General features: G+C 39.2%; 1 protein-coding gene across 1 annotated transcript in view; it reads left to right on the top strand.

The window, feature by feature from the left end:
- FRY (FRY microtubule binding protein) overlaps window positions 1-27,877 on the top strand; it is a 238,116-nt gene that overhangs the window by 23,064 nt on the left and 187,175 nt on the right. The window contains exon 2 of the mRNA XM_085216046.1: window positions 9,379-9,546. The gene's annotated coding sequence lies outside the window, so the exon portion shown is untranslated. The remainder of the gene's footprint in view (window positions 1-9,378; window positions 9,547-27,877) is intronic.

The raw sequence follows: 27,877 nt of genomic DNA, 5'->3' as shown, positions 1-27,877 counted from the left end.
TTGCTTTACTAGAAAAGCATATCAAGATGGCTACATCAGTGGCATGTATAGAACATGTAAGTTGAGGTAAGGCCTTGCTTGGTTGTTACGTAGATTTATTATTTAATTCCTACTTTTTTTTTTTTTTTTTTTTCAATCTAAAATTAGAGAACCATAGTATATGACTTGGGTTGGAAGGGACCTCAAGATTCATCAAGTTTCAACCCCCCAGCCAAATGGGAGATCAGGAATTACTTGAGTTGGAAAGAGAAAAGCAATGTTGTACTACTGAATTTGTCTATTAGACAAAGAAGATTTAAATTCAAATGGATGGTTAATTTTTTACATGAAGGGAAGGTGCTGACTTGCAGTCTGTATTCTGTTGTTTTGTTTGTTTTCCTCAAACTACTTAGCTGGGAGAAACCTTACATATGTCATCATAAGAAAATGGATTTTTATTCTACCATCCATTCTGATCCCCATCTTTCCTGGAAAAGCTCAATTCTTGTTGCTCAGGATGTACAAATTGCTTCAGATTTTGATCCAGAGATTATTGAAAATAGCAGTATCTGGATCACTGAAGTTGTTTGTGTGTCTGATTAATGAAATCAGCATGAGGAGGGGAATCAGAAAAAGGAAAAGTTGTTGATGCCAGCCTAGAGACCAAAAAAGTAGTTCCTATCTGAAAACTACTGCACCCAATCACATTACAGAAGCCCGCTAAAATATTTCAGATTTTTGCCCACAATTAGACTTTCAATTGTATCTGTAAAAGCATTTTTTAAAATATTCTACTTGAAATGAACTTCCACTTCTTTCCCCACCAAACCAAGACTTAACACAAAGTTGGCTGTACTTGCAGTAGAAAGCATAGTGCTTCCAAAGAGGCAGCATACTTGTGCTGGTCTCACATGGCTGAAGTGTGCTGACATCTTTTGTTGGTCAAGCGAAGTCAGATCCTGGAGCAGCAGTGTCTCCTCCAAACACATTTATCTTCCTTTTTTTGCCATGTATAGAAAATTCCTAAGCTTCTAACAAATAAAGTGCTTTTACATCAGTATTTTTAATCAGAAAGCAGCGAGACTGAGGTTATGTGATTACTTTCACCAGGACTTAATCAGTGCTGATGTGGAAAAATCAGATCCCTTCATCCTCCATCACTGGCTCAGTTCTGCCAGCTCCTGATGCAGGCTGTGCTCCGATCCACCCAAGAGAAGGTTTTGGGAAGCAGAGGGAGGGTTGGGATGATGGTTTTTTCTTGTTGCTGTTGTTTTGCAGGTTTTATTCAGGTTGTTTGGTTCTCTGTTTTTATTTTGTTGTTGTTGTTTTTTAGTTGTCTATATCAGATGTCAGTGCCTTTTAAGTAAACATCTATTTCAGTCCTTTTCACTTTTGAAATCCTTGGCAGAAACAGGCAGTTAAGACTTACAGCACTTTTGAGGTGAAATCTGCATAGAACAACTGTGTTTAAAAAGGTCTCAAAAATAGACAGAGATGGGAGAGCTTAAAATCAGAACAAGATGGCATCTATTAATGGTGATTGTCAAAGTTTCCATCAGTTTTGATCTCTCAGGGGAGCCAGTAGGGAGCTATGGGTGACCATTTTGAGGAGTAGAGATCCAAGTCCTGCCATAGTGCGGGCAAACGAGGTCATCTCTATTCTATGATCCCAGCCCTCATTTGTTAGGTTATGGTTGTTGAGGTGTTCATTCTGCATCGCTTAATTTACTGGAGGAAAAGAAGATAAGTAAATGGTTTCAGGAGCACGGAATGTTATCAGCAGACTGCCTTTGCTAATAGTAATGTGGGCGTACAGTCAGTTGGCAAGATGAACATTTTGTCACAAATTGCATAAATGTTATTAAAAATCCACCTGACCTTACATATGTTTGGTAAGAGGCATTTTGTCATATTGGGCTCTAGGGATTGTATAATAAAATATAAGAGAGTAGTAGTGGATGGTTGGACTGGATGATCTTGAAGGTCTTTTCCAACCTTGGTGATTCTGTGATTCTGTGGTAGTGCCTAATGAGGGCGTTGGTACATTTATCAGTCTGTTGTGAAATGTCAGCTATGTGTCTCAGACTTTTCATGTAGTACATGCATTTAGACCCAGAAAGATCTCTTTTCTACACAAAGGATTGTGGTCATCAGAAAAGGCTCCTGTACAGAAGAAACCTGTACGATAACAGGTGAAGCATCAATAAGAACTAATACTGGCTGTCTTTAAGAGCATGAGAACAGGGTGAGAGTGCATGGTGTGCATTAGGCAGAAATGCTCAGGTTGCCTTTTGGAGCTGTTTGCACCAATTGGGAGCTGCATACTGCTCTGGTCTGGTCAAGGAGTCTTTCCTTGCTGGATATGGACAAGTGACAGAGCTCTGTTCTTTCCAGCACCTGTACTAAATGCCTTTCCTGTGCTGCACAGTGATAATTGATTTAAAGTCAATGCAGATAACCCTGTTAGAGTAATGTGCTCTGCAGGCTGAGCAGAGTGCATCCCTGCTGCTTGGGATGTAGTTTCTTCCTTCTGCACTAAATACTTTCAAAATTGAAAATGAGAAGTGTTGTTTGTTTGTTACAGATATAAATGGGCTCAGCTAAGCTTATCACCACCATGGTACTTACTCTGTTCTGGACAGGAGTGGGAAGGGAGACATTCTCAAAATGGGAGGAACAGGATGTGGGGAGCATTAAATAAAATCATTTCTATGAACAACAACGTAGTGCATGGCCAAATACCTTTTCATTCAGTGATGTTAGAAGTACTGGTTTCCTCAATTCTCTCACAGAATATTTATTTATACATCTCAAAAATGATCTCTTCTATCATAGAATCATCATGGTTCAAAAAGGCTTCCAGGATCATCCAGTCTAGCTGTCCACCTACCACCAATGCTTCCCCACTAAATCATGGAATCATAGAATGGCCTGGGTTGAAAAGGACCTCAAAAATCATCTAGTTTCAACCCCCCTGCTATGTGCAGGGTCACCAACCACCAGACCAGGCTGCCCAGAGCCACATCCAGCCTGGCCTTGAATGCCTCCAGGGATGGGGCATCCACAGCCTCCTTGGGCAACCTGTTCCAGTGCGTCACCAGCCTCTGTGTGAAAAACTTCCTCCTAATATCTAACCTAAACCTCCCCTGTCTTAGTTTAAAACCATTCCCCCTTGTCCTATCACTATCACCCCTGTAAACAGCTGTTCCTCTTCCTGTATATATGCTCCCTTCAAGTATTGGAAAGCTGCAATGAGTTTTAAAAGGTCTAAATTATGTCTGTTAGAACAACATCTAAATGTTTCTTGAACACCTCCAGGGACAGTGCTTGACCACTCTTTTGGAGAAGAAATTTTTCCTGACATCCTCCAACCTGAATCTCCCCTGGTGCAACTTGAAGCTGTTCCCTCTTGTCCTACTGCTGTTACATGGGACAAGAGGCCGACCCCCATCTCACCACACCCTCCTTTGAGCAGTTGTGGAGTGCGATCAGGTCTCCCCTGCACCTCCTCTTCTCCAGACTAAATGATCCCAGCTCCCTCAGCTGCTCCCCATCAGACTTTTGCTCCAGATCCCACACAGCTTCACTACCCTTCTATGGACACACTCCAGGGCCTCAGTGTCTTTCTTGTAGTGAGGGGCCCAAAACTGGACGTGGTACTCAAGGAGCAGCCTCACTAGTGCTGAGTATTGGGCAGTACTATTTTTTGATACAAGCCAGGATTCTGTTGGCCTTCTTGGACTCCTGGGCACATTGCTGGTTGATGGTTGATGCTCAGCTGAACAACACCCCCATATCCTTTTCTTCCGTACAGTCTTCTGGCCACTCTGTCCCAAGTCCGAGCCAGTAGCCTTGCCTGAAGTTGTGGCCAGAGTGCAGGACCTGGTACTTGGTCTTGTTGAATTTCATCCCATTGGCCTCAGCCCAGTGATCCAGCCTGTCTGGATCTCTCTGTAGGGCCTTCCTTCCCTCAGGCAGATGGACTCATCCTCCCAACTTGATGTCATGTGCAGACATACTGAGGATGCCCTCATCCAGGTCATCAGTAAAGATATTAAACAGGATGGGCTCCAGTACCAACCCCTGGGGAACACCATATGTGACTGATTGCCAGCTGGATTTAACTCCATTCACCACTGCTCCCTGGACTGGTCATCCAGCCAGTTCTTTACCCTGCAGAGCGTTGCCAGCTTGTCCAGGAAAGCACTGTGGAAGACAGTGTAAAAGGCTTATACTTCCATCTACTTTAAACAGCATAAACTTAGAAAATGAAATTAATTTTATTCCTGAAATTCAGTCAGTAATGATTTTATTGTTCATGTTCACATTTTTCAGTTTATCTTCTCAACTAGAAGATCCTGATAGTGAAACTTCCTCCCTAACTACTGAAAGACCCAGCTGTTATCCCAGTTACTTTTTAATAAAGCATTTTGATAAGTTGAAATCGTTTCGGTGTTCAATGGGAGGGGCAGATGGGTGGCATCACAGTGAAGTATTTACATGATTCTCTGCAGGAAATAACCTGTTCTCTGCATAAATTATTTCTCCCAATAATCATTATCATATTATGATCTCAGAACTAATTACAACTTTGGGTGGGAAATATTTTAGCTGCCTTTGATTCTTCTGTGTTGCTTTTCACCTTCCTTTGTTTTTAAACCAAGTTCCATTTCTCATACAGAAAGGCAGTGTTTCCCCTCATACCCAACAGTTCCTGCATCTTTTTCTCTTTTCCCTTGCTTTGAGTTGCAGAATACACGTGGGGCAGTTGCTATTTGGAGCCCTACCCACGGGGTTGCTATGCAGTGGAGCTCCTTGCATAAGGAACCTGCAGCCAAGCCACTTCCAACTGTGGAAGAATGCAATGGTAATTTTGTCTTGAAATAATGAAACAAAGAAAATGTTTGCCTGAAGTATAAATGAAGAATAAGTAAATAAATAAAACCTGGAAATACCCAACAAAATGATGAGTGCTAACACTGATATAACGTCATGAATTGCAAAGACTCGATTGCTTTTCTTCCTTTCTGGGGTTTGTGGATGTGGCTCCAGTGGGGGTCTACCTCAGGTTTCAGCCTCGTTGTGACCTCGAATGAACTGCACAGATTTTCTGGGATCATTCTGCTTTTGTTCTGTGCAAGAGATGTTGCTATTCCGTGTCAGACTGCCTTCTCCATCCCCGTTAAGCGTTGCAGTATTGATTACCCGAAGAAGAAGTGGGCATGTTAGCATTTGAAATTCAGTAGTAACGCTTTCTAATGGACAGTACTACAAACTGCCTTGACTAAGGCACAAGCATGCCAGCATGTTCTGGAGGCTGTTGTCTCACCGTCAGTTTTAATTAGCACCATTTTGATGCTGACAATCAGAGAAATATTAGGAGAGCCCCAGGGTGGTTCTCCCACCCTGACCTCCCCTGAGGAGCAGCCCTCAGCACCCCGATGTCCCCCAGAGCCCCTTCCCCACCCCAGCTCTGCCGCCTCCCCCTCCACCTCCCTCTGCCGCCCCAATGCCGCGCACATCTGCCGCTGCAGAGACTGAGCCGGCTTTGGGACGCAGCTGCAGGGCTTTCTGAGCTGAGGGCCTCCGCCGCTGGAAATTGCACCATCTGGCCGCTCACCAGAAGGCAGTGTGCAGGGGTTATATTTAGATCACCTTGTCTTTGGCATCTGGACTTTATTTATCTGCTCGCTCCATGGGATGTGCTGTCTTTTGTGGATGCTGTTCTCCATAACGTGTCTATTGTTAAGTTCTCGGTTCCATGAGAGCAGTTCTTTCTGCAGAGCTGTCATTTGTATTGGTGGGAGCTGCAAGTGAGATGCTGTTCAGTATTAGTGTTTGTTAGAAATATCAGACAAAGAGGGCTGGTAAAAAAGCAAACAAAGAAACAAACATTTTGCCCATCTAGTTGGATAAATTCTGGCCATCTGCAGAGATGGGCTAATGCATGGCACGTCCAGCAACACTAAGCATTATGGTAGTAAGTGACTTTGTGCTGTGTGTTTCAAAGTTTTATACCCCAATAGACTGTTGTTTTTTATTATTTCAATTTTTATTCTTTCTGTGTGTGTTTTTGGATAAATGTCTCTGTAAAAAACAAGTGACAATTCTGAGAACACAAGGTAATGTGCTGCAGGAAGGCCAATAGAGGGTGCTGAAGGGATGCAGCTTCTACCTTCACTAGTTTACTTTTTGAAGAATAGCATGTATTTTGACAAACCTTCTTGTTTTAGGGTGTCTTACTTACAGCTGTAAACTCAGTGCATTTTTTTTGTGAACTTAAGACCATCATTTTCAATAAATTTTTGAATATTGTTTTATAATATAAGATTTATTTCAGAAATGACCAGCACTAGTATTTAAAAGAGAAAGAGTTGCAAGAGTTACAAGTGAAAATACTGCTTTTTCAGAAAAAAATAGTTGGGTACAGTGTAAGTGCTAGTGATCTCTTTGACCTGACGCATCCATCCAGGCTGGATGTGGCTCTGGGCAGCCTGGTCTGGTGATTGCTGACCCTGCACATAGCAGGGGGTTGAAACTAGATGATCATTGTGGTCCTTTTCAACCCAGACCATTCTATGATTCCGTGACTTACACACATTGTATTGCACATATGAGACTGATGTAACAAAGCACTGAGCTAAGAAAGTCATAGTTTTATGGTGAAAATACCTGTGTGGGAGTAACAGATTTACCAAGGAAAGCACTGAGAAGGATGAGCAGAAAACAAACTTGTGCAATGCACTGCATTTAAACTCGTTATATATCCATGCTGTACTCTATTTTGTGGTTTGCTCATTTTTCTGTTGAGCCCTGTCCAGAGTCTCATTTTTACACTGGTTGTGGAGAAGCTGTGCTCTCTATGTATGGGATTAACTAGCTCTGTGTGTGCACACGGTTGTATTCCCTGGCTGGAGACTGCTTGGTTCAGCTTGCACATGTTCTTTGAAGTAAAATATGTCCATGAAAGTCAGGATATACAGCAGTTGTCTGAGAGTCTGTTATGGAAAACACTCCCATCCTTTCTTCCAGTCCCTTTTTCTTCTCCTCCCAGTAAGTGAAGAATAATGGCTTCAGGCTACAAGAGATTGGAAAGTGCTATTTACTACATGGATATGCAGAAACAGCTGATTGCTTTTATTGAGAAGCACAGTTTTTTAGTATTACACAGATGACAGATTAAATCCAGGGTTGCATTGATGATGATGATGCAAACGATACCATTCCATATTATTAGGATTTTGTTTGGTTGGCTTAAAACTCAACAACTTATTTTTGTCAAAAAATCTAACACGTTTCTTACAGCATCCCACAGAGGTGAATGGACTTCTCGGCAGGGAGATGAGGAACTGAAGTAGTTGCAGGAACCTGTCAGATCTAGTCTGTCAGTTTTTATTTTTCAAAACTAAAACTGCATCTAGGCATTGGGACTTTACCTTCAAACTGCAACTGGAGTGCAGCATACACAAAGATATCTCAGAATGCAGACAGTTTGATGGCACAGATCTGAGTCTTCACTGTTCCATCTCAGTGACTTTTGAGTCAGATGCCAGTTTGATACTTATCTTAATGTTCAGGAAACTTGAATTCTTAAGTATAAATATGGAACAAGAGAATTATCTGGACTTAAGGCATTGTTTCTTAAGCTGCAGGTACAGCTACACTTACGTTTTTATCGAAGATAGCTGCAGAGGGCTATCCAGGAGGGAAAAAGAGAAGTAAAAAATGTTTAAGCCTTTTAATAATACATAATGAAACAGTGAGGTGGTTTCTGCTGTTATGGGAGCGGTGAGGAGATGAGACAGGTTTGTAAAACAGCACCTAGTGAGGTAACAAATGGGAGACAATATTCTGCTAATATTGAATCTTTTGATTAAACACGCATTCAAACATTTCTATTGGCTGAACAGGTAATAATGTTGGCATTGTACTGTCTTATTTACTGCCGTGGATTGAGATTCAGGAGGCTGATACGACAGCATGGTGATTGTCTAGCAGGTTGTGGATCTCCATCGTTGGATGTGCTTTGACAGATGTTGTGGTTGGATGAGGGCCTGAGCAGCTGCAGGTAGTACAGAACTAGCCCAGCGTGGAGTAAGAGGCTGTCAGAGAGAACCAGTGGAGGTTCATCCCATCTGTCCCATCCTCTCAGCCTGGGGATGGACTGATGTATGCAGATTGTTAGTTCACTCACACGTGCCATGAGCTTCTAGGGTATTTTCCTCAAAATACAAATACTTCAACAGTGAAGCTTTTTGGCTTCTATGCACTTGGCTTTCCGAAGCGAGTAAGGTGTCTTACTCACATCACAGATTTAAGTAGTATTTAAACTATCTTCGTAGCAATGAAATTCAGGTTGGGTTTGGTAACTCAGCTCTGTGGATGTGAGCTTCATGGGACTGCTCTCCAAAGCACCAGCCCCAGATATGCTATCAGTGGTTCTGAACACGATGCAGGTGGCAGGCTCTGGCTGCCTTTGTGTGTATTGGGATCTGCTGAACCCTCTCCCCTTCCTTTCCTTTCCATCGCTGCCTTTTGTAACAGCAGTAAGTCTGAGAAGAACACGTTGGAAGAGATGTGCCTTAATAGAATGAGTGTGGTGCTTGGGGAAGGACAGTGGAGGCAACTTCCTGCTCCTTTGTTACCACATTCAGAGACTCCAGGACTTAACCTTGCAGTCCAAAGGCAATCTCTATGTAGGGATTTTGGGGGATGAGATTTCCACCAGTCCAGGTGGGGAAAACTTATATTAGCTTCGTGCTGCTTCCATGTAGTGTGAAAGCAAATGTATGTAGCCTGTGTCAAGGAGTGGTTATGGGTGAATGACTTCTGTTCCTGATCCTGAAACTGATATGAGACTGTATTAAAAGAAGAATCTACTTTTACTGTTAGTCTACAAATGCAAGGTCCTCATTGGATACCTATAGTTGCACCAAATAAAAATACCATCTGTTTGTTCTAATAGGGACCTTCCAGTTATAGCCAAATAGTAAAAGTAGATTCCTGTTCTTAACATTTTTATTTTTTAGAGGCCCCAATCTGTCTACCTCTGTCAAAGGAATTACAGTGTAACTCTGTTTCTCCTGTTACTGGCAGTTTCTGACCAGAAACCTACAAGAAAAAAGAATGTCTACTTCACAATGTCAGTGATGAAGACAGGTTGTAAGATTAAGAATAGACAATAAAATTTTTCCACTTGTTTTATCTCTGTATACAACAGAATGGAGGAAAGTATGCAATAATCCTTTTAACAGCGCGTATTATGAAATGTTTAGTAGATAAATACAGTTTTTAAGGTTATATTTTAAGACGTGGCTTTTGTTTAATATGAATTGGAAGCAGTAATATATCCTGTTGTCCAGGTGACTGGAGTTTAAATTCACTGTTTTCTTTTCCTAGGTAGTTGTGATGGCACATGATGCAAAACAGTGATCTTCAGGAAGCAAGCAAGATATCAGCTGTACTGCTTGCAATTAACCCATCTCATCCTGAACTAGGAAACGATGAAAATTACACTGAAAAGTTAAAACACTAAGAGGAATCACTGCTGGAAACTCTTGCTTTGGGGTAAGGTAAGACTCTAAGTATCGAGGCTGCCTGAATGTACAAGAGATTTAGTTACCAAGAATGAATATTACAGTGAAGTCTATTGTTCTATGAATGCATTTCTTTATTGAGTAAAAGTGACAACTGCTATCCATTTTTAAGTAAACGTTTTAAGATATATATATGCATAGGCAAAAAATATAAAACATTAGGCATATTCAGATTTGGAAACTTGTATATATATTTCTTACTGAAAAGGATTGCATGTATGATTTTAACTATTTGGCAAGGTTTGGGTGGTTATTCTTATGACCTTTAAACATGAACTACAAAACTATATTAGGACTCATTAAAACTATCCCATGTAACATGAGATTATGCAAAATACTTTATTGCAAGTACTTATGAACTCTTCTTCATGACAGCAGTGAAAGTTGGCAGACCATGACCAGGAGCTGAAGAAACTTGTGTTTTTTAATTAATCTGATACAGTGCAAGTGTTTAGGTAGAGCCTTCCTACGGCTGAAATTCCTTACAGAAAACAGTTGGGTGTATTTTGTTTTCTGGTACTACTGGAAATAGATGAATAAGCATTTTGCATGCAGCCTTAGTCATATCTGAAATAACTGCAATTGCTACTGTGCATTTATATCTCAAGGAAAAGTAGAGAGCAATATGAGAAGAAATTCATCAGCTTCCTTCCCTTAAAACAAAACATTTTTTCCTACTGAAAAGGTTGGATAAGTTTTAACCTGTCATTATTAAACTCTACTTAGTCCTTCTGTCATACAAAAAACAAGATTTATTGGAGTCAGTTAATATGCCCTGTAATTAACACAGTAAATCACATTGTTAGCAGTATATCTCTTGAGGTACTGGCTTACTTAATGCTCCCAATTCTATTCCACTGAAGAGAGAATTATTTTCTTTTGCTTTCAAAGAGCAGTACTATAAAGGCTCTTGGCAGGGCCACAGGCTTCTCAGCCTGAATAGTTATTTTTTATGTTCTTTGCCGATTGCTTAAAAGCAGGTTTTTCTATTTTGGCTTTTCTGGATTTTTTCATGATAGTTTTAAGTACATTGGGACAACTGTAATATCATTTATTATTCAATATGGTCTCTTTTTGTATGCAAGACAGTGAGGATAAAAAGGAGCAGAAGGATATATTTGTGCTTTGGAGTACAGACATCTGAACATTTGTGATATTTGTTCTAGTCCTCCATGGGCATTATGAAGATGGGAATTTTCCTTGCCTACATATGAGATGTTCTGTGCAGGAGGCAGCATATCTACATGCTGGCAAGAGATGGACTGAATGTGTAAGTTCAGTGTGAGTTGTGGTCGGGCTCTAAGTCACATCTCAACAGCAGCAGCCTGGTGTGCATTGTAATGTGCTGAAATCCATGTGTCAGTCACCTTAGGGCATGAAGGAGATTCCTAAACCGTAAAAATAAGTCACAAGAGGGACCAGTGTTCTATTCACAAGATTGGGCATGTATCACTGTGCCGTATGAGCCAGGATGAAATACATGACTCTGGTCTGAAGATGTACAACTCTATCTAATTACAGACTCTCAGCTGGGAAATGAGCACTGTCTCCTAAACTACCTTTTGACTTTAATTCTGGGACCAAATGTGTTCCAGTTAGGCAAACTCAAAAAGACTAGTTTTGATAATTTCTGGACTATTTTACTTGCCTAACTTTGTCTTGAAATGACTGATTGTTCTAATGCTTGTCCTTGACATAGCAGTTAAAGGAGATAAAACCTTACAGCAGTTAAACTGATAGATTCTGGGTGAAAACTGTATCTCATGGCAGCAGGCTTCCCACACCAGTGAGTACAGATTTGACATATCAGCAAATGTCTTGCAAATGTTGAATTCATAGTTGATGTTAGGTAGAACCACAGATTAGTTTAGGTTGGAAGGGACCTTTAAGATCACATAGTTCCAACCCCCTGCTATAGGCAGGGACAACTCCCTCTAGACCAGGTTGCTCACAGCCCCATCCAGCCTGGCCTTGAATGTTTCACAGAATCACAGAATGGCCAGGGTTGGAAGGGACCTTAAGGACTATGAATCTCCAACCCCCCTGCCACATGCAGGGCCACCAACCTCCCCATTTAATACAAGACCAGGCTGCCTAGGGCCCCATCCAGTCTGGCCTGAACACCTCCAGGGACGGGGCTTCCAAGGAGGCGGCATCCACAGCCTCACTGGGCAGCCTGTTCCAGAGTCTCACCACCCTCACAGTAAAGAATTTTGTCCTACTGGCTAGTCTAATGCATGGACAAGCACACCTATTCATGGGCCTTTGTTTCCTAAAAGGGAGGTGAGACCAAGTGACAATATATGCTCTTGTGAAATCTGTATTTTATGATTTAGAGAAAACTCAGTGAGTGGAAGGAATTACTTAGTTCCATATAACTAGAACAGTGTTTTTGTTTTTTAATTACACAGGTGGCACATGAGAAAAATTAGTAATACTGAAGTCTGGCAAATGTTGATGTTATCTTTCCAAATGTTCTTGCAGGTTTTGGGGAATGACGTTGCTGGCATCAGCAAGTGAATGCTAGGGGTGATTTTATCTGTTGCTGCTCATAAACACGATTACCTTATTTCCTTTTACTTATTTTAATGCTTCACTAGAAAATTTTGCTCTGTGATTTATTTGGTCTGATAATATGTTTAAGAGCATAATTGTCCAGATTTAGATTGAACTCAATTCTCTGCCTTCGGTTTTTGGAAGAATGAAAAGGGTCTACTGAGACCCTCCAGGATATGTGACAAGCTATTTGGCAGTAATCCAGGAATGCAATTAAATGTACTTAATTATGTTCTTTGTTTACTTGGTTAAAATCATGCAAGGTAGAGACTTCACAGTACATACAAACTCAACGTTTTTATTTTAGTGCTTGAACTTAATTTCTGAAGTTTGAGAAATTCTATCATTTCTTCACTCATTTAATTGTGAAAGCTCTTATTTTTTACTTAAGTTCTGGGAGTAAACATTGGTTTATTGAGTGTAAAATAAAAGTGTAGATCTTCTAGATTCAGGAAATTGTTCTTAGTCTCTCTTTTTTGGAGAGACTTTAAGTATGTTGCAGTCTGGTTGCATGGAGGAATAAGTTCTGTAATTACTAAAGTCTGAGTGTATATCCAAGGATTCTGGTACTTCAGTATGCAGTGCAAAAGCGGGTGGATGACATATTTAAACAGGGTTAGACTGATACAGGAAAATAAATGAAAGTTAGGTGCCCAAAAATTGAGGTGAAGCATGTGTAGAGCAGTAGGGTTTTTGTTTTTACTTCTTTTTTTTTTTTTTTTTTTTTTTAATTTTTTATTCTAAAGAAGAACTAAAAAAAAAGTTTGTTTTTGCTATTTTTAGGATTTCCTGCTGGTTGCATAAAAATTACTGAACTCAAAAGGTCATACCACCACTTTTTAATATCTTCCAAACAGTCATTTTAAATTAATGCAGAGAGCCAATTGAGGACTGACACTTGGAATTTGGGGGAGGCAATATAATTTTTTTCTTAATTAAAAATACTAGTGTTCTGGGAAACAGATCAGCATCATTTATCATGCTGAAGCCAGCAGTGTTGATATTGACTTGAATAAGATAAGTAACATTTTTAGGGCTGATATTCATTATTTAATATTGCCTAATTATTCGTAATAGCTGTTTTAGTTTTCTTTAAGGTACTGTAATAGTTGATGAAACAAATTCTGTTCATACTAAAACCGGAAGAGTTCTTCAGAGTCTTTGTAGCTATAAATGTGTGGAAGCTGAATTTTTAACTTCCTTGTTTTTTTTCTTGGGTTCCTTAAAAAGAGGAGGGGGAAAAAAAGGAAAAAAAATGGAGGGAGACATGCATCTGACATTAAAGAAAATATTTTTGTGTGTGTGTAGGAAAAGCATGTAAGGTATCACAAAGTAGGCAACAATTCTTATTGCTACAGCAGATAATTTTTTAAAATAGCACAAGATGAAGAACGAAATCGCAGTAAGTGTGCCCTTAATTCCAAAGTAAATATTTTACCAAATAGATTTTTGATAGAAGGAACACAGTGTACAAGGAACAGGATGTGATACATATCCAGTACAGCAATTTAAACACACTTCAAATTTCCTGGCTTTTACCTTGCTCATATTCAGATAAAACTCAATGCTCTTTTGCTTGGCTTTAAGTCGTTAGCATTTTCTCTGTGTAGATGAGTGATTTGGGGGACCTTTTTAAAAAATAAGCAATTTTTTAAAATTTCACTAGTTCATCCTTAGAATAGAATAAGGAAAAGACTTTCTCCTTTCCCTCTATAGAGAAATAAGCTAAAAAGTCAGAAGATAAAGAAATACTACTTTTTTTCCCTCATGCTGATGTGCTATTTTGAGATATATGCTGACCTACTTTCTGTGTTTCCAGAGAGAGTGTGAAAAAAATTTAGTGAAGATTGCACAAAGGTTTGGATTTCTTTCACAGTGGATCTTTGTCCAACCATTTATGTAAGCACGCACTGGGCCTTATGTTGGCTAATGTGGGTGCTGATCTATGCTAGCAAATCAAGATTGCCAGTTTGGTACAATTTCAACAATAACGCAGTGGATATCTAAATACCTGCCTTTTGAAGGTTTGATAGGAAGACTTCATTCTATTTGTGCAGTTATTCAGTGTTTCATAAGGTAGAAAGCTTTCAGTTCCTAATTTGGAATAAACTTGATACCTATGTAAAAGCAGGCAAATTTACTTCAAAGATCACTTTATTGTAATTTTTCCAGTTTCTTAATTATTGTCTTAGAAGCTATACAATAAAATCCATTTGAGTCATTCACATTATGCATCTCTTTACTGATTAGGCTGATCATGGTTGCCATTCCCAATTAAAACAGTGACACATACAGACTGAACAGCCACAGCTCTCTCAGCCTGTCTTCACAGGAAAGGTGCTCCAGCCTTCTATTCATCCTCATGGCCTCCTCTGGACCTACTCCATCCAGCAGCTCCTTGCCTGTCTTGTGCTGATTTCCTAGAGTTGAATGCAGTACTATTAGTGAGACCTCATGAGAGTGGAGCAGAGAGGGACAATCCTCTCCCTCGACCTGCTAGCCACCCCTGTTTTGATGTAGCCCAGGACATGGCCTTCCAGGCTGCACACACATCCATCAGGACCCTCAAGTCCTTAGACTCAGAACTGGTCTCAGTGCACTCATCACACAGTATATACTCATGTTTGGGATAGCAGGAGCTTGCCTTTGGCCTTGTTGAACTTCATGAGGTTTGCATAGGTCCACATTTCCAGCTTGTCCAGGTCCCTCTGGATAGCATCCCTTCCTTCCAGGGTGTACTGCACCACATTCCTTGGTGTTGTTGGCAAACTTGTTGATATTACTAAGAGATTAAATAGCACTGGTCCCAGTACCAACCTTTGAGGAATGCCACTTGTCAACAGTCTCCTCCTGGACATGAAACCATTGACCACAACTCTGTCAGTGAGACTGTTCAGCCATTTCCTTATCCATCAAGTAGTCCATCTGTCAATTGTCTACTTAAGTACTACAACAAAACAAGTTTTTAATGCTGCTGCATGGAAGATAATAAGAGCACACATTGTAGGGTTTCAAATAAAAAATTCTTTGATCTAATAACATGAAGGAAAGCAAAGGACCATTCTATACTGCTTGCTCAGCTTTGCTGGCAGTATGGTGCTGTAGCTTAGAAGCAATCCTTGGGTCTATAGAAATCAGATTCTGGAGGAAAAGTGAGAAAACTTTCTACCTCTGCAAATGATAGTGGTAATGCAGGTATTAAAGTACTGGATACAGGGCTATGGGATTTCCATTCAACAGTGAGATATAAATACAGACAAGAGGTGAAGGAGAAATTTTATAAGATCTGGATGAAAAAAAAAATCTTTATACTGTGAGGCCTAAAGTGCTTAGTCATTTAAATGTATTGAACAGAAGTTTGCAAGGTAAATTCATCATCAGATTTAAATATTTTTCTTAAAAGACAATCTGAAAGCAAGGAATTTCAACTTTCTAAATAAAAGGGCAGCAAATATTGCTGGGAGACTGAAGGTGAACTAGCTCTATCCAAAACCAAAATTCCTCACAGAAAGAAAATATAGACATTGAAAAAGACGAGTTGTAGGATCTCTGAGGTAGAATATTCCTGTCATTATTGGCTGGGGTTGTTGAGCCTGGAGAACACTCTGGGGAGATGTCATTGCTACCTTTCAGTAATTAAAGGGGGGTTTTAAGAAAGATGGAGAAAGACTTTTTACAAAGACTTGTAATGGTAGAACAAGAGATAACAGTTTTAAACCAAAAGAGAGAAGATTGAGATTAGGTATAAAGAAGAAATCCTTCACTCTGAGGATGATGAAGGCACTGGAATAGAGAAACTGTGTATGGCCCATCCTTGGAAGAGTTCAAGAGCAGTAGGGTTGGAACTAGGTGATCTTTAAGGTTCCTTGCAACCCAAGCCATTCTGTGATCATGACACAGGAACTCTCAGAAGTTAACTATAGTATTGCACTATTCAGTAGAGTTAGCAAAGAGATGGAGATTTGTCCATGACTTTATTGAGTGTCCTGCTCAGGTTTCAGCTCTAAAGTGGTAACTGGGGGAAATTGGTTCCGTTCATTGACTGTTCAAGAATACTAAGCTGTCAGGATGAAGTTAGGCTTTATAATTTAATTTCAGGTGATCTCCTGTACTTTCCAAAAGCCTAGATTTAGTTAGCAGGAAAAATTATAGTATACAGCTGGTCCAGGTGCCCCTCACTTACATTTACCTCTATTTCTTACGTTCTTTTGCTGTATTCTGTTCAATACAAGCAAATGCATCCTTCTCTTCACGCTTGAGAAACATGTCTGGCTATCTCATTTCTGTTGAAAGGAGATTGGAACTTCCCCTGTTTCTTCCTGTGCTTTCAATCTGTGTAGAAATGAAGAGGAACTCGAGCTACTTAGGACCTTCTATTAGATTCCTTCCTCCCCAAAATATTTATTACATTTGCACTTTATGCTGAAAGATCTGTTTCCCTGATACTCTGCCATTTGGAATCAGGACTTGGAAGAAAAACCCCAAATAAATCTTTCTACTTAAGTAAGACAAAAATTATATATCCAGTGTTCTGAAGCACCATGACTGAGTGCCACAATCACACATCTCACTTCCACAGCTGAAAGCTGCTCAGATGTAGTTTCTTTATCAGCTACATTTATAGTGCTGACGTGACAGTAGTATAAATACAAAAAAATGTAAGAGTGATAATTCCTAACACAAATTGATGGAAGGATTTATCTTACTGAAATATGCGTTCCCCAAAATAATTAGTTTCTATAGCATTGTCACTTTCTCTTGAATATTTGTATAATTACAGAAGCATTTAGGAATGTGTTTCTCATCTGTGCCTCTCCTGAAGAACTTGACTTTCCCAGAGATAAGCCAAATTATGATATTCTATACTATCACAGGCATTAATTCTTCAGATTCTCTTGAAACTACTTTTAAATGTCCAAAACCAATTTGTTCAAGCTACAAGAGCATACAACAACAGGGCTGTACATTCTGTACTTGAGGAGTTGTGAATTGAGGTTAATGTCAGTATTGTCATTCTAAATCCCAAAGGCTTTAAATCACCTACAGCATACCTGTGAAGCTTTTTCTCAGTATTTTGCCACTCTTCTTAATTTGGAAGATAAAAAACTTGGATCTGAACTTGCAAGAGGCAGAAGGAATTAGTGTTCATGCCTCTTCCAGGACTGTGGAATGAATTATGGGAAGAATTCGGTCAGTTTCTTTCTATGCTTTGGGAGTGATGCAGGATTTATCTACCTTGGCAAGGATTTTTCTCTCTAGCTAAGCTCTAAATTGACTTTATGTGAAATAAATTCCCCAGCCTTGAAACCCTGGACAGAGATAACAGTGAAAGTAAGGAGTGGAAGGGAGTTTCTTGGAGAGCTGAGATAGGTGTTGATGAGTGCTCGCAGTCAGTGGGAAAACAGGTGTCTTAAAATAAGTGCTTGCTCCACTGAGTGTCTGGCTTGAAGGTAACCTTGCAATAACCTAGTTTAACATTAACACTGTGTTTTTCCCACTTGTTTCACCCTTGTTACTGGGTAGAATAAGGTTGTGTAACCTCACTTTAAAACTGATCAGCTGTGCAGCCTATGCTCAGGAAAGTAACTCTTCTGTTCTTCTCTTGCAAGTGAACTTAATGTTCTGATTTACTGCATACACAGGCTTTAAAAAATAAAATGTTGTTTATGTGCTCAGACAGCAGAACTGTGTTCAGGGATACGCAGCAACAGTCCCAAAAGGAGAACATGTGATCTTCTTTGTCTTTTTGCCTGTACTGTACAGGTTGCAATGCGAATGCAGCTACTCTCTTCTGCTAATTCTGTTTTGAAACACATCTGCTGTTATTCTTGCAAATTAACTATTGTCAAATGAGACTAAATTGTAGTTAGCTCAGGCCAGTACGTAGTCATAAAGACTCACATCAACATTTTTAAACATTTCTCTAGCTCATTCTTTTTTTTGCTGGCGTTAATCATAGCTGTGGCCACTTAGCCACATCCTAATCTGAACAATCATTGGAAAACTGAACAGTCAGTATGAATCTGTAAGGTTTTATTAGTCACGACTATAAAAATGCACAGACCCGTTTCCTTACATCTAACATTGGTATGCAGGCTTGGACAACTATGTCAGAGTTGTAGCAACGTAGTACAGCATAATTTTGTGCCCAGTCATGTTCAGGAAAAGTGTTTCAGTCATGATTTGGATGTCATCTCATCATGCAGGTGATGCTTTAAAAAGCCAGAGGGAAATAATTGATAAAATTGGAAGCTTTGATTGATGTTGTCTAAAAAGGTTGTGCTTTTTCATTGATTAGGTGCTGATGCATCTTCATGAAAGAAAGGGGAGGAAAGAGAACCCTGACATTTCTCTGAATTCAAGTTGGTCTGCACAGGGAGTTCTATTCCCCTTTCATATTCTGAGTTTTATTTTTTCTAGCTTCTCAGTCTTCAAGCACATGGAGGCTTTCATTTCTCATTGAAACCCAGGGTGACTGCCAGGCAGTGCTGCTGCTCGACACAGCGCTGAGCGGCGGTTGCTTGCCGTTGGCCACCACTTCCTGTGGTTGGGGGTGACCATGTTTCCTCCTATTTTTTGCACTTCTCTTATGTACTGGCTGTCATCTTTTATCTCTAAGTGTAGGGGGGAAAAAACACAGAAAAAAAACACAGAAAATGTACATTTACTATTTAGGTAGTTCTTCCCTGTGTTGCTTTCTGCCTTTTACTTTTTTCATGACAAGGGGAGCTCCACAGTGCTCCTACGTTCAAATTTGCGTAGAGACTTTCCCTCAGCTCCTCTCATTTTGTGGATGCGATAGTACTGCAGGTAGGAGGCAGGGGGAGAGGTCAGTTGCAGGTAGGGATACATTGGACTTCTGAAGGAAGTGATGTCGCATTTCAGTTCCTGCAGAAGGATTTTAGAAACCTAAGGATTTTCTTCTTTGCAATGTGGAATTCAGATTTGGCTAAGCATGAGTCACACATTTGTCTAATTCAAGTGCATTTTAGAGAGGTCACAGAATTCTGTTTAAAAACTTTAGAATGTTTATGTTTGTTTATTTCTGTAGGCAGAAAAATGCTTAATATGAAAAAAAAAAAGGGTCTTACTGCGTTGCAGAGTCAGATAAGTGGATCTTACTAAAAGTGCCAAAATGCAAAATAAGTATTTGCAGTGAAATTACAGAAATTAATTACTGTACAACTAATTGTGCAAATCAATCCTATAGGTCTACTGGAGTAGATATTTACTGATAAACTGGAGTACAGAGGGAGGGATTTGTGTGTCTGGTTTTGCTGTTGTGCATGAGTTAGAAACAGTCCTGGCAACGTGACTTGGCGCTGAGCATACATCTTGCTTTAAACGAGGAAGTTTTAAGTGATAGAGCTGCTGTTTGATGCTCTTGCCAGCAGAATATGGCTCTAAATATTCAAATTTTTCAAAAGAGGTCACAGATTTTTAGCTGGCTGCCCATTGTGGCCCAGGCAGCTTTTGCAAGCTGGGTTTAGCTGGAGCTTCTGCTTTTGGTATTCACACATGAGAGTGTAAGTGGACAAGAAGTGGCAAGCTGCAACTCTTGTCCAAGGAAGTGAGCTACTGATTTCACAGAGTCACAGAACTGCAAGGGTTGGAAGGGACCTCAAGAGATCATTGAGTCCAACCCCCTGCTAAAGCAGGTCCTCTTCAGCAGCTTGCACAGGTAGGTGTTCAGCCAGGTCTTGAATATTTCCTTAGACTCCACAACTTCTCTGGGCAGCCCATTCCAGTGCTCCGTCATTCTTGTTTGGATGGAACTTCCTATGCTCAAGCTTTAGGCCAGTACTCCTTGTCCTAATACCGTTCCCCACCAAGAAGAGCCTGGCCCCATCTATTTGCCTCCCACCTCTCTTTAGATGCAGAGATGAATGAGACTGTCAACCTTTTTGGAGACTGAGTTTCATTCTGTAGTTATGGAGGAGAACTTGGCTTTGTGGCACACTGCTTAATCTACAAAGGTTCTGCCACTCACAAGGGAAATGAAAAGACTGGGGTCACACCCAAGTTCTCTTTAATCTTTGTTTGTAAATGTAATTCCTGATATTTGGACATGGCTCATGCTCATGATTTCTGAGTACTTGAGATTATTTCCTTGTTTTTGAAGCTTGCTGCTATGATTCTGTGACACCTACAGTACTGTACTTGTTTAGCATCAGTACATAAGAGTTGCTTAGAAAAAAACATTGAGAGTGGGAATATAGATTCATAAACATATTGGAGATTGGAGGTACGGTCTGAATGAAGTATGAAGTGCTCATTAAGCTGATCTCAGCTGGTCTTTCTACAGATCTTATAATAATCTCTAGTAAAATTTTAATACATTGATGGTGCTCACTTTTACCAAATTATGATGACTACTTTAAGTTATTGATTTTATCTGCAGAGTAACAGATTCTTCTACTATAATTTCTTCATTAATTGTAACAGTTTTCTTTTATGCTCAGGATGGTATGCTTAGATAATTTTACAATTGTTAACATTTAGTTAAATTCTCTTTGGTCTTAACTGGAACAAATTAGAACTGAATCTCACCTGACTGGGAAATTGTTATCCATATAAATGTAATAAATGTAACACTAATATACACAATATACATACAACATATTAATACACATGTTGAACTCTCAGGTATGGCCGAGTGCATGTACAGAATCTGTCTTTTTGGGGAATGTCTTTGCATATTTTCTGAAAGGGCAAACTAAGATGGAGGCTACACTTGGCTGCTTAAACCACTGCACTTCTGAAAATAAGTAAATGTGCATGTTGAGGTTCTAAAGACCAGCTTGTCCCAACATGAAAGTACAGATGAAGCGTAAGCCAGTAGCAGCCTGCAGAGTTGTGCTTTCTAGCAGTGATTTCTGGAACACAATCCCACAAGACCCGACATGGTTCTCCCCTACTTTTTTCCTGGAGTCGGCTTAGGTGACATGGAGGATCATGCCAGCCTTCATTTGGAATTTATATGGTGCTGGAGGGAAAGTAATCTGGATTCCTAAGATTTGGATACATTTATTTCACCTAGATCCAAACTGAAGTAGATGTTGAATGGTCAAAGCTCATTCTTAGTGAAGGATGGACAATCTTGTTTCATGATGTGGAGTCAGAAGCAGTCTCTAGGCTTAGAACAGGAAACAACTGTTGAAGAGCTAAATGTTGTTACTGGATAAAAGGCTTGTAATAGTTGTTATCTTGATAAAACACCAGGTATCAGCCTGGGGTTTCAAGTTCGTGTCCTTTTTGTAACATACAGTGTGTGAAGTCCTAGTTGATAACTAGCAAGGATGTGATGAAAGCAAAGTGACCACATATTATTTACAGTTTGGTATTATACAAAGATGTGGTGGGTGGGAAAAGAGCCCAAATTAAACATTTACAGGGATAGAGGACTACGCAGCAGAATTTTCTTTCTGTATTTTCAGCCTGGTACTTCAGAGTGCTTTCTGATATGTTATTCCTGCTAGGGTTTTTTTTGTTGTTTTTGTTGTTGTTGTTGTTGTTATTGTTTTTCTTGCTTTACAGGAAAGATTTGAAACCTGATTAAGATCTGTTCTATTATATTACATACCCTCATGTTTCAGCCTTTAATGAAGGATAAGATGCATTGCAGCCCTCTTCCTCCTTTCTTCATAGAATCATAGAATCATAGAATAGCCTGGGTTGAAAAGGACCACAGAGATCATCCAGTTTCAACCCCCTGCTATATGCAGGGTCGCCAACCACCAGACCAGGCTGCCCAGAGCCACATCCAGCCTGGCCTTGAATGCCTCCAGGGATGGGACATCCACAACCTCCTTGGGCAACTTCTTTATTATTAAAATTTCATGAAATAACAGCAATGCAGAGCCCTGATCAAGAGACTATTTCTGCTTCAGATCTTCCTCACCTATCTGTATTTCATCTCATCCAGCCCTGAATCTCGTGCAATGTTGAATTCCAATATTAAAATTTTTAAAAGTCTATATATTATTAATAATCCATATATATTTGACTCTCCATGAGAAGAACAATTTTCATCATCTTTTGTAAGCTGGATTTTCCAAATCTCTAGGATTATTCTGGACAGTGACCTCACTTAACAGCAGGGATAGAATAGGCCCTTTGGAATTGAAGGAAATTTTCATTAAAACTATCTTTTCTAAAAGATTCCAACTATTCTGACTTTTTTTTTTTTTTTTTAAATCTTTAGTACTCATTTACAAAGCATGAAATGGATTGTCATTATTTCGCAGGTAGGTGCTAACAAAATCTAAGTGAAGCACTGAGTTCTCATAAATGGTCTTAAGTAGAAAATTGTCTCTGAAATGTGTAGCCTTCATAGTTCTGGTCTGCTTGTAGCATTCCCTTTCTAACTTGTGCTGTACCCTACTAGGTAAAATTTCTCTTTGGTACTCAGATGCAATTGCATCTAGAGCATAGGCCTACTATAACAGATTGAAGTGCAATAAAAGCAAGAGTGATTTTGTAATTGAGTGTTACAGCAGATTCTGGGAAGTTCCACCCTCAGCCTTTGATCTCTGGAAAATACCAAGCCCCTGGGCTGTCACTTGGGCACAGCAACGTGTCCTGACTGCGCTGAGGCCATCTGCAGAGATCCATCTATCTCTGCCAGTTCAGTTCCTAGGCTGTTCCTGTTTATACTGTTGCCTGCCAGAAAATTCCCGCTTCCAGGGTTTGCTCTACTTCTCAGTTGGAGAAGGATCAACTTTCAAGTCCTCGTGAAAATAAGGCTGTAACAGCTATCATGTAATGGGAACATCAGTGTGAAGTGAAATTATTGTGTCTGCTAGCATACTAATTGTTCTGCTTGTGAAAGGCTGTGGCATGAGTCAGCTTCCCATGTTAATGTGGGAAGCATGCGTTATGGATGAAGCATCAAGGGACTAATACTATCTTAGAACCAAATTACAGCATTAACTACAGATTTTGTTTATTATTAGTAAACAACATGCTTATCTTCTTTCAGTTGAAAGAAAATGCAATTGAAACACTAGGCCAAAGCTCTTGTCAATATTAATCTATTAAAATCACTGTAACAGCATAGAAGGCAACTCTGGAAAAGCTGCGTTTTCTTCTTCATATTTAGTCTGAGTGTATTTTAAGTAAGCAAGGAATTGTCTGGGCTTAATGCTTATTTTTGTTTTCTGCAATTCTAATCGAATATCAATTTATCACAAATTAAAGCAGTAAATGTCATGCTGCAGTGCACAGTCTGACTAGCATCTCATATTCTCATTTATTTGCTCTAGGGTCAGATGTAGCCTGGCAACTAAGTGCTAATTACACTGTTCTATGAGTCATGCGCTCGCTACAAGGGTAGAAATTAATGTGAATCTAAAATTATCTCTTTGGTGTCTTTGAGAGCACAACCATGTTAACCTCTTCCTCTTAAAAACCCTTCTGAAATTGATGCTTGACTTGAGAGAGTGTATTTAGACACTAAGACTGTTAACAAATCTAGGCTTTTTGTATATAGCAGCATTAGGCTGTGGGATAAGTTGGTTAATTCAAGCAGAGAATCTCTCAGAAGTTCATATCCTATGCATTTAGACAGCCAGGTTATTCCAGAAAATTAAACAAGTCAGCTTTGAGTAACAGTTGGAGAGCTTGAACAGCTCTATATATTCTTCACTTTTTGACTGCTTGTTTGTAATTCTTGCATGTTTTAACTTTCTTGTTTGAGAAGCAAAACAAAAGACTTCGTAGCAAAGATACACTCACAGATCTGTGATTGTTCTGCCATGGATACAGGATGAGACAGGTGATAAGTACTTTTGCAGGAGAAAAAGAAAAGGAAAAGGTTTTCTGAATGGATTTCTAGTGCTAAGCAGTCTTTTTTGGGCAGATGCTCAAGAAGTCTCAGCTTGATTGGTATCAACTTGATTTCTTCAGACATTTCTGACACCTGTAGAACCCATGCAAATGCAGTAAGTAGCTTGTGTATTGCTTTTGTAACCTTAATTTTGCAAAGATTTTAATCAGGCATTATCTGACACAGTCACTAGAGGAAATGACTTGCACGTCTCTGGCCTTGTGTTCTTATTCTTTGTGGCAGCATAGCTAAAAATAAAGAAAACAGTAACTTTAGATTTGTTCTATGATTTGCTGTACAGCCTCAAAAAAGTGGGTGCTGGAGTGACAAGGAAGGAGACTCCATGGTCTACAGTAAAGTAGAAGTTTGGGACTTCATTTACTTTTATTGAGTTGGGCTGGTTTAAATGGTAGTAAAACTCAGGTCTTCTCTTGCCATAGCAGGTCTTTCAACATACGTGCCTCATCTTTCCTTGACAGTATTTATGTACCATTCTAAGTTGGTACATATAGCATGATGGAGAGGTGCATGGATAAAAGTACACTGATGTGGAAGTTGCTTTACTGCACCAGATGGGATCTGATTGTGGTGGCCAGTTTTTCTTCCACAAAAATTTTCAGAGCCAGCATGTGCTGGCTGACACACTGAGAACACTTTAGAAAACCATTTTTTTTTTTCTACTGTTGATGAGCAAGAATATTTCCCACAGCTGAAGACAGAAATGACAGCTCTAACGTAGTCATAATTATAGATGGATAACTGCACATGAAATATAACTAGATTTTCTGCCATAGTGTTAATCCAAAGGGTAACAATAATTTATCCTGTGAGGAAACTTATTTTTCCATGACCTAGACTGTGCTAATTCTGTAGCCTTAAATCTGTTCAGAGTGTAGTCCAAACACAAATCAATTATCAAACACCACTTTTTGTAGGCTTTCATTTACCAAATTTTAATGAAAAGAACTAATCATAGAAACTACAGAGTTTAAAATTGGGTATTATGCTGTAAGCAAGAGATGTGATGTTCTGATTTTGTCTCCAGACATAATGGATAAACCTAATGATCACTAGTTCAGCCATTAAACTGGGCATTTTTTTTAATCATCATACTATGCTTTCAAAATTGTAAGAAAATTCTGAACTACATAGAACCTACTGGAGGTGCACAAACCTAGAAATGTATCCAAATTACAGAATCCCGTGCTTGTTTCTCATGTGAGTGCTTCCATGATTTGGTACCAAACTTGATGCAGTGATTACTTACTTACTTTTCAGAGTCTCTTCTGAAATCTCTTATTTAAACCTTTGATAGGACAAATAAACAAACAGTCCTCTTTATCTTCTGTGCTCAAGCAACTGTAGTAGATTAGTAACACTTTTTTTTTTTCCCCATAGAAACTATGTTGATTAGTCCTGTTATATTATAATTGTGGTGTTTTACTCAATGCTTAATTATTTTAATTACTGTTTCAGATAAAAGGTTAGTTGAGTCTAATTCCTTCAACTATGCTGTATCCTTCTAAAATATATATATATATGATTATATTCTTCAGTCTCTACTGTAGTTTTCAGTTATTAACTTATTTTCGTAAATACTTTGGCTACTTCATTTTCTATTTCTTTCTGGATTCCTGGATATATGTAATAGGAACTTTGTGAATAGTTCCCAGTATAGATATAAACAAGCTTATATCCACACATGATGCTTGCAGTTTGGTGGTGGTGTTTTATTTTCCCTCTGGTTGTATTTCCATTTCTAAAATTGCAAGGCATCTGTCTTTAAGCAGAAAGTAGTATGTCTGAGAGAGCCTCGGTGCTTTGGTGGAGTAGAATCTCAAATTTTATCAAGTTTTTCTTTTCTGTCTGTATTGAATCTTACTTTTTTCTTTTTTAATTTTTAATTTTTTATTTTTTATTTTTATTTTTTAAATGCTCCATGCTTCTGCTTACATTACTTGATCTTTTAATTTACAAACTGTTCTTCAAAGTCTCTCTTCCTCCTCCATTCCCACTTCTGTTTTTTTGCATTGTAACTTATTCTGTAGAGGTCTCGTTTGGGATTAGTCTGACAAGTTTTCATATGTTCTTGTCAAAGATAAGAAAATCTCCATCAGGAGCTACGTACATTAAAGCACCAGAGGAGTTAGGCTATAAAAATGGCACTTGGACACTCAACCCCAGCAACTTTCAGACACCAGTAAGAGCCTCAGCTTCCTGTCTACAGCTGCCTGTGTCTCTACTGGTAGATGAGGATTTTCGGTTTTCACACTAAGTATTTGCCTGTTTTGATTATTAGATCTGAGTGAGTTCTTGAAGTATATCTGCTAGAATAGATCCTGAAAAGGATATTCATAGATGAGATTTTGGGGGTTTTCAGCTGTCCCCTCTTAGATTGCTGATGTAAGGCCACTCAGTGGAGATAAACTCTTCTTTGATTCCAATGTGCTGCTGCTGGTTTAAGGGTTCCCCTCATCAAAAAGAGTGTGGTTTCCGTTGTACCTTTGAGTGTCCCAGCAGCGATTCCTCTTGTTGGAATTGTTTCACTTGGCGTGAATATTCATTGAGCTGAGGAAGGTAAGACTGTATAGTGCAGCAGTTGTATCACTTGGCTAGAATCTGGGACAGTTTCAAGTCACTCTTCTAATGAATATTTAACTATTTATGCATGTTGGAGCAGTTTCAGCAGGAAATGCTAAGAGCTCTTTCCAGAATATCCTGTGTCTTGGTGGTTCGGTCACTTACTGAAGATGTTGAAATTTTTTTTAAGTCTGCTGTCAAATTTCAGTTTAACGTTCCTCAAATGTTGGTTCCTACATTTAATATTTGTAGTTTTTCAGTCTACACAGAATTCAAATAATACTTGTATTTGCTCAGATTTAGGCATTTTCTGTTATATTGAAAAGCTCTTGATTGAGTTGCTCTGGCTTAGTTGGAATGATGGGAATAGACTGAATGTTTTTTTGTTGGTTCAGTCAAAGCGGAAAAATCAAGTGGAGTTGGGAGAAAAGGATGGAAAAAAGGGCATTTTCTCTGACTTGTTTTTTTGTTATTATTCATTATTATTAACTGGAAAAAGGATGAGAAGAGCATGACAGAAGTGTTTTGGCTTTCATTGATGAAGACAAGTGCCTAAAAGAATTTTTAAAAAGGACCCAGCCAAATTAGGTTACAGTTCCCTTTAGTTACAGCCTAATTCCCACCTAACATATTTTGAAATCCATTGGGATTTTCAAAGGCTCATTTTGGCATATAAACACTGCTCAAGATCTTTTAAATGTTTGGCAAGCCTGGAAAAATCAGGGTTTTTTCCTTGCAGTTAGCTTGTACTTGTTTAAAATCAATTTGGTTTAAAGAATCAGCTTGTTCTGAATCCATTGTAGGTACCATGTAAGATTGGACTAACACTAATTTCAGCTTCCAGCCAAATACAATTTTATATCTAGAGAAAAGAAGAAAAATTCAGCAGACTGTTTGCATTTTTCTCCATTTCTAGCACAATAAAACATTGAATAGCTAAGCTAAGAATATGCATAAATATACATAAATACATATACAAATTTGTCATTTCCCCTCTTCCCTTCCAGAACCACATGAGTGAACAGTCTATTTCTTGTCAGCAATAATGAAGGTTGCACTAAATTTCACACAAAAACTGTATTTGGAGCAGCCAATCTCTGTATCATTACACCAGCTGTAAAATGTAGCCTGCCTTTGGGAAAATAATTAAGGTAATCATATTTTAAGTGGGGGAAGTTTCAGTAGGAAGTTCTGTACTATGAGAGTGGTGAGGTGCTGGAACAGGCTGCCCAGAGAGGATGTGGATGCCCCGTCCCTGGAGGTGTTCAAGGCCAGATTGGATGGAGCCCTGGACAGCATGGTCTAGTATTAAATGGGGAGGTTGATTGCCCTGCCTGTG

The sequence above is a fragment of the Meleagris gallopavo genome, chromosome 1 (assembly GCF_905368555.1).
Source record: "Meleagris gallopavo chromosome 1, MGAL_WU_HG_1.1, whole genome shotgun sequence".
NCBI lineage: Eukaryota > Metazoa > Chordata > Aves > Galliformes > Phasianidae > Meleagris > Meleagris gallopavo.
This window is presented reverse-complemented; position numbering and strand designations above follow the sequence as displayed.